The sequence below is a fragment of the Hibiscus syriacus genome, unplaced genomic scaffold (genome assembly GCF_006381635.1).
Source record: "Hibiscus syriacus cultivar Baekdansim isolate YM2019G1 unplaced genomic scaffold, ASM638163v2 tig00110174_pilon, whole genome shotgun sequence".
Lineage (NCBI taxonomy): Eukaryota > Viridiplantae > Streptophyta > Magnoliopsida > Malvales > Malvaceae > Hibiscus > Hibiscus syriacus.
In genome coordinates this window covers 2422877-2430429 of record NW_024062612.1, presented here as the reverse complement: position 1 = coordinate 2430429, position 7553 = coordinate 2422877, and positions in this window count along the sequence as shown.

Here is a 7553-nt window from a genome sequence, read left to right as displayed (position 1 = left end):
TGCAAAAATTATGTAAGGGCTAGAAATGATGTAGGAAGTATTCTACAAGCCTTAGAAAAATTTGGGGACTATTTTGTAATTTTATGAAAGTTGGGAGACCTAATCGATAATTATAGAAAAGTTATGGGTTATTGTGTAATGGTTAAATAGTTGATATAATATGATGGAAATTAATGTTTGAGAGTTGAAATTGATGTTAGAATGTGAAATTTGATTATTTTGGGAGGTTCGTAAAAGTTGAGGTTCAAATCACAAATATGGAAAATTTTGGAAACTTAAGTGGAAATATTTTGTGAAATTTGAATAAAAAGGAATTTGAATGGTCAATTAGAAGTGTTAAGGTCAACACAGTTATGACATGGAATTTCTATGGAATGAGCATCGGAAGATTTATTAGGAAATTATTTTCTAATGTGTGCCTATATTAATAAGATTCTAACATGTGGTTATATTGTATATGTTTTGTAATGATGTTCATTTAGATTGTGTGCTTGAAATAAATATCAAGAACTATTAAAGCTAAGGAAAAGCTTAAGGATGGAATGTGAAATCCTAAGGAAGTTTGCAAGCTAATGACACCAAGTGAGTGCAAATTTAATTTGTACTTATGTTATCGAACAAACATTGGCTTGCGATGAGCCAGTGACGGAGTTAATATGGTAAGGAGTGACTCCTAAAATGTTATGTAATTTGTGATGCATGCATATATGTGCATTTGGTGAGCTAATAGAATTAGTGAACAAGTTGAAAATGCAAATTGGTGAAATTTGCTTAGAATTTATGTTATGGACAACAAGTTTAGAAAATCACAATAAACTATACATAAATGATTAGAGAATGATTTTTATATCGTTGAATTATTATATCAATTTATTTTTGTTTAGAACAACTAATTTCGAGGTGTATACAAAAATATATGAATTTTTAACTATGGATAGGTCAGAAAACAGGACAACAAATTCTGCTTAAAACAGATTCTGTCGGTCAACTTTGAAAATTTACCATAAATTGTACAAATTGAACTAGAAAGAGTGACTTATATGGTTAGATTCTTATTCGAGTATAGTTTTTATTTATATAAACGAAATAATTCTTTAGTTTTTATATTATTATATAATAATATTTATTTGAAGATATGCAAACTAGCAGGATATGAAATTATGATAAATTTTGGGATTTAATCAAATTAGAAACAAAAGATCAAGTTAAATTTTAGTGAGACTTATATTTTGACTTGTATATAATGTCAAAATGAGTGCAATTCATGCATAACTTTATACAAGGATGTTTTATACATCATTGGGTAGGACTTTCAAAAAGTCGACCTTATTTATGTTGGCATGATATTTATGTCATTTATCATATATTTTTCATATTCTAAATATGTCAAAGGTTGAATATAAAATGCATTGATCACTGGTTATTATATATGATGTTTATCATGAATATATATGATGTTATTTCGGGTATGAACTGCCCAATTCTAAATTATATTGATATACATTGTCATGGTCGGAATAAAAACAGACTATATGTCCAAGTATGTCATTGAGGGTTGGTGGTATTGATGGCATGCCATAGAGTCTAGCAGCTACATATTGGGTAAGCACTTCGGTGCAAAGGATAGATGCAGCCTTATGCGTAAGCACTTCGGTGCAAAGGATAAACACATCCTTATGCGTAAGCACTTCGGTGAAAAAAGGGTCGACGTAACCTTATGCGTAAGCACTTTGGTGCGACTCAAATACCGGGGTCCTCATAGATTTATATTTTGGGCTATGGTTTATTGGTTAATAAATGATAAATATGTGAATACGCTTATGAGCTTATGGAATACATGGCAAGTATATTGGTAAGAAATGCATATGTGATTCATATCATGTTAATATTAGTAGCATGATTGAAAGTACATGTAAAGTGATCATAATGTATTGAATATTATTATTGTTTACATTTATGTGTTGCCTTGCCTTGAATATATTTCTATTGATTGCCTCACTAAGTGTATACTTAGCGTATGATGATTTTCACACGTAGGAAAAATGAGAAAAATGTGTAAGGAGATGAGCTTGGTATCAATCATCAAGGATTATTTACAGGTAACAATTGTGGCATCCTAACGTGTTCTAAAGTTTCTAGCTGGCATGTATACGAATAAGAAATGTCTACAAACTATTAATATAGTTAGTATCAAATATAATTTAGTATGTACAAATATTATGATACTAAACTATGTTTAAAATGTTACTTTAAATGGAATTTTAAACTAGATAATTTTATTTATTATACGAAACATAATATAATTGTATGTTATTGCATGAAATCGGATTTGAAATAGAAATAGAAATATGATATTTTGATTTTCTCTGATAAATTATTTTATAATAAATGTTAATAATTTACGATAATTGAAATAAACAAAATTTTTACCATTTTGGGCTAAGAAATGTTTTGAATAATTCATGTGACATCTTTAACTCATGTTAGTACGTCTATACAGGTAAAAGGTGTTACAGGGTCACATAACATCAGTACAATGTCCCACTAGCGTCTAAAGTGTCCTTGCACTAATTTAGATATATTTTAATATTTCTAAAACAATTGATGGTCATCATTCACACACTTGGAAATTCATATTCATTGCTACCCACTTGGTAAATTATAACTAGCCTAACACTCGATTAGGAGATAATTCATTGACAACGACTCCCTAATCATTCTCATCACACTTCCCATCTCGATTAGTTCTTGAACCGGTAGGGCAACTTACACATCTTTAATTATATGTGTTCATGTAGTACTTGTTTCCCACTATCACACTAGTCACATCGTTTATCGTCTCACTCGCTGGTACATCTTTTGGAACGATCCTTCGTTCATGATTACTCAATATGTGTTTTATTGAAGATACTCAGAATTATTTTGCCTAATATGATTATTTCAATTGTAACCCACTTCTAACAATGTTTCTAGGCATCTTTAGCAATTTAAGTCCCTCACGAACTAAGTCCTACCATTATAAGTCATCCTTAACTCTTACCGGCCTTAACGAAGTCGAATCTAACTATCCGAAATGAGTAGTATCATACCCTACATGCAATATCGATACCCCTAGGTCAAGTATCGATACCCCCATGAGTATTAGTACCAAAAACAACTTCTGTTTTGCCAAAATTCCTCCCAGTATCGATAAGTTACCCTCAATATCGATATCAAGGCTACAATATCAATATTTCCCCTTAGAGGATCGATACACCTAGCATAAAGTGCCCATAAATCATCCTAATTCATCCAATATCGATATTGTTCATCTAGTATCAATATCCTAACCCAAAAACTCAAAAATAGGCTCAAGAAACACTCAAGAATAATCTCAAACACCATAGTTTGGTCCCAAAACAAATTCTAAAGCTTAAGGGATTTCCTAGGGCCATTTAGCACTATAAAAAAACTATCTTTACACCAAAAACCTCATCTAAACATGAATAAAGTAAAATCCCCAAATATGTTCTAATACCCAAATCCCCAACAAAACCTCATGTTTAGGAAATTCATAACACAATAAAGGATTAGAAATACATTGCCTTAATTAAAGAATCCTAAAATAAGTCTCATTTCTCAACTATACTTAATATCTCATTCTCCTTTTGTGCTAGGATGCTCACCACCCACTTTCTCTTGCTAACACATGAAAACATGGTTGTTGAATCACTAAAGAATGTTGGTGGAAGGTTTAAGGATGGATTTTAAGCCTAATGAAGCTTGAAAGATGCATAAAGAGCTTACCTTTGAACCAGAAAACTTGAGGAAGGAATAAGGATGAAGGAAATAGAAATGGATGAAGAATGAGGGAAGAAATAAAAGCTCACAGCTTTTACCCAAAACTCACACCCAATCATGTGATAAAGTCGCAAAGAATCAGCCTCATTTTCATAAACAAAATAATTACACTTTCGATAATCCCTCTTTTAACTCTAATGCAAAAATCCCCTTTTATTGGTCGATCGGGTCCAATTTACACCCAATTAAGCCCCCACACAGCTCTACAATTTCAATTATGAATTTCATGTGATCCACATATCTCTCAGGTCAACCCAAAACTACTAACTTAAAATTTATGGTGTTACATCATCGACAATCCAGTCTTGAAGCTGCAGTTGAAAAAAGCTTGAACCAACACTACGACAAGCTAAAACAGTCCATATAGGCCTAATCGAGGGGTAGTCACGAAGGATATGAATGGTCGATTCCTCCGATTGAATCATAAATGGTGCAAGTAGGATCATGGGTTATACCTCGTTTGCATATGTTGACATTTGAAAGGATCTTGTCGTGAATAATAAGCCAAAAGGAAAGTTCAATTTCTCTCGAAGAAAACACCATGAGTCCCATGTTTCCAGTAACAACAATCACGGTCAAGAGTTGGACTTGACATAGTAATACCACGAATGTGGGAGATAAGATTTGCATCCAACAGGGTAACCAATTCCAATTCGGATCGCCTTCCACAGAAGCATTTACAGGCTCCTTACTAAGCTCAATAGATTCCGTCTGTCGCCAAAGATGGAGAGGGCCAAGTTCCAGAATTCAATTATTATACTAAAATTACGTCGAAGCACCATCACCCATAGACTATGGCCTGCTCGAATAAAAATTCGGGCAAATTTTTGAAAGAGATCTCTACAAAGGCGAGCATGGAGCTTTAATCTTAGCTCTTGGTCCGACGTTACTAAATTCTATACATTACATTGTAAAATATATTTCATGGTTATTGTTTGACAAATGATTTAATTTTTTATTTAAATTTTATTTTAGATAAGGATATACTACTTCAAATACTATCAAATTTTAAGCTCTAACTCATTTATACCACCAACGATTTAATTTTATCAATTTTAGCACTAACATTTTTAACGCAGTTATGTCACTTCATCGTTAATGATTTAACAGCACGACGACTTGGTAATTTTGTACCGTGATATTGATGATGCGACTGTCTCACCAAAACGACATTATTTTGATGAAATTATTTTAATGCCCAAAAGACCCAAAACTTCATCATTTTTACTTTAAAAAAATATTTTGTAATATGGGGGTTTAAACCCCTTCAAAAGATTAAAGTTTAACCACTGAACCAACCTGAATTTTATACAATTTTATAAACATAATACATATATCATATTAGACATGGTTCACTTCTTCTTATACAAGTCTAGGCCTTTAGAAATTGAACTAGATACGATTTTAAATACAGACCAAGTAGAAGAACAGAAAAGAAGCTAAAGATGAGTTGTTACAAAAGCTTCTTGTCCTCCTGAAATCCATAGCCCCATTAGAATCCTTTCCTAAAACAAAATCACTGGACGCCATCATTTTCGAGACTTCCTCTAAAGAAATCGATAAAGTTGGAGAATTTCAAGTTTTAAGTCATCGGGTGTTACTGGAGAAAACAATGATGTTTTTGGTAAATATTCAGCTCATTCTATTTTGAAATTTGGATTTGGTTTTGTTGGGATTTTTTGTGTTTCAGAAAGGGACTTGAATGGTTTCCAAAGGGATAATTGAAGTAAAAATGGTAGATTTTTTTGGTTTTCTTTGCGTAATTTCAGAACATACCACATTCAAGTTGTAGTGTTTCACTGTGATGGATAGAACAAGCAAGAACAGTAATAAAAAACCCAGAGGACCACGAGCAAGACACAAGCTCCAGAAAAAAAAGAGTTACTGGAATTCTCACAATGGTAGATTTTTTAATAATGAAAAAGTTGGATCAAGTTCTAGAACAACTTTTTATTTTGATGAATCTGCATGAAGAAGGCGATATGCTTGAGTCAAAACTCGGATTCCTTGTCGAGTGGTAAAGAGAAGATTGAGGAGAAATTAATATTGTTGCACAATAATACAAGGTTCAATATCGTTTTTGATAATCTTGGTAATTCTTGACTTGGCAGTAGTTTGAAATGTGAAACCATTGTAACTCTTCTTTGGGCTCTCCTCTGTACTTCTACTTAGTTTGTGTTGAAAATGATATGGGTGCTCAGTTTCAAAGGCCTAAAGTTGAAGAAGAAGTGAACCATGTGTTGATATGATATGTATTATGTTCATAAAAATGTATAAAGTTTAAGTTGAATAGTGGTTAAGCTTTAATCTTTAATTTTAAAGGTTTGGAGTTCAGATCCTGCAATATTATATAAATATTTTTAAATAAATGAGTAGTTTTAGGTATTTGGGCATCAAAATAGTTTCAACAAAACGACGTCTTTTTAGTGAAGTATCCACTTATCAACGTCACGAGCGGAGCTGTCATGTCATCGTGCCGTTAAATCATTAATGACTAAGTGATATAATTGTACTTAAAAGTAAACGGTAATTCTAAAATTAGCTGCTCTCAACCTGATGTTTGGGAACAACCTACTATCTTACCTCTCCCTTACCCCATTACATATGGAATAAGGTCATCATATAAAATGTGATAGTATAAAAAAGTCACAACCTAAATGTTAGTGGTATTTGAAGTAATTTGCCCTTTCTATAATATATACATTATTCTCATTTATTTAATAGTTGTAAGTCATTATCAAGTTTCTCACTTAAACAATTGAAGTGGGGAAAAGAATAAAGTTGAAGCGGCGTGTCAATAATCGGGAGCCACCTTCTACGTTAACAATTTAACAGACGCCCTCTGTTAATATATGTTATATATTTAAAATGATTACTATACCTATTTACTTGAATTGATTTAAAAAAAAATTGACCCACTAAAAATTATTACTATAAAATTGTTTTAAAAATTTAAATAATTTGTTTAAAGAATAAATTCGGATGTTAATTTATAATATCCAATCTATTGAAAAAAATAAAAAATATTTTATTTATAAGTTTATATTTAAAAATTAATTATTTTTATATAAATTTGAGGGCCGAGATAATTACATGAGATTTGAAACTCGAGATCATCACGCAGCGACATTATCACTCAAACTATGACGATGTTGGCAAATTAAATATTTGTTGTAGACAAGGTTTATTGACACGTTGATTCTAACATTTGTGTCTTGGCTTTGTATGCATATTCATCTTAGTTCAAAGAAAATTTGAAACAATGAAATCATATTTAATGAAATAAAATATGTGAAAAGAAAATTTAAATATTTTAAAAATCACACAAAAATAAATAATTACTATACATTTATTTTTTATTTAGTAAAATATATTTTTAATTATTTATTTAGTTAAAAAACGAAACCCCCAAAAGAACGGGGTTAATTCCGGTTGTGTGAAAAGTATGTTTAAAATATGGGAAAAGAAACAACGATCAGTTGGTCTAGTGAGATAAGACACTAAGTCTCTTAAGTAAGATTAGTGTCGCAACAGTTTGGTTGGGCCCTGGGATTGGGCTTCGACTTGAAAATGTGGATTGAGATTCACCACGATCATTTATTTAAAAGTAAATGGGTTGATCGGATACCCTATTTCTTACATGATCTGCGTCTTACCAGAATATGTCGGGCTCGGGAGTCGGTTACGGTCAAGGAAGATTAGCACTCTTGAAC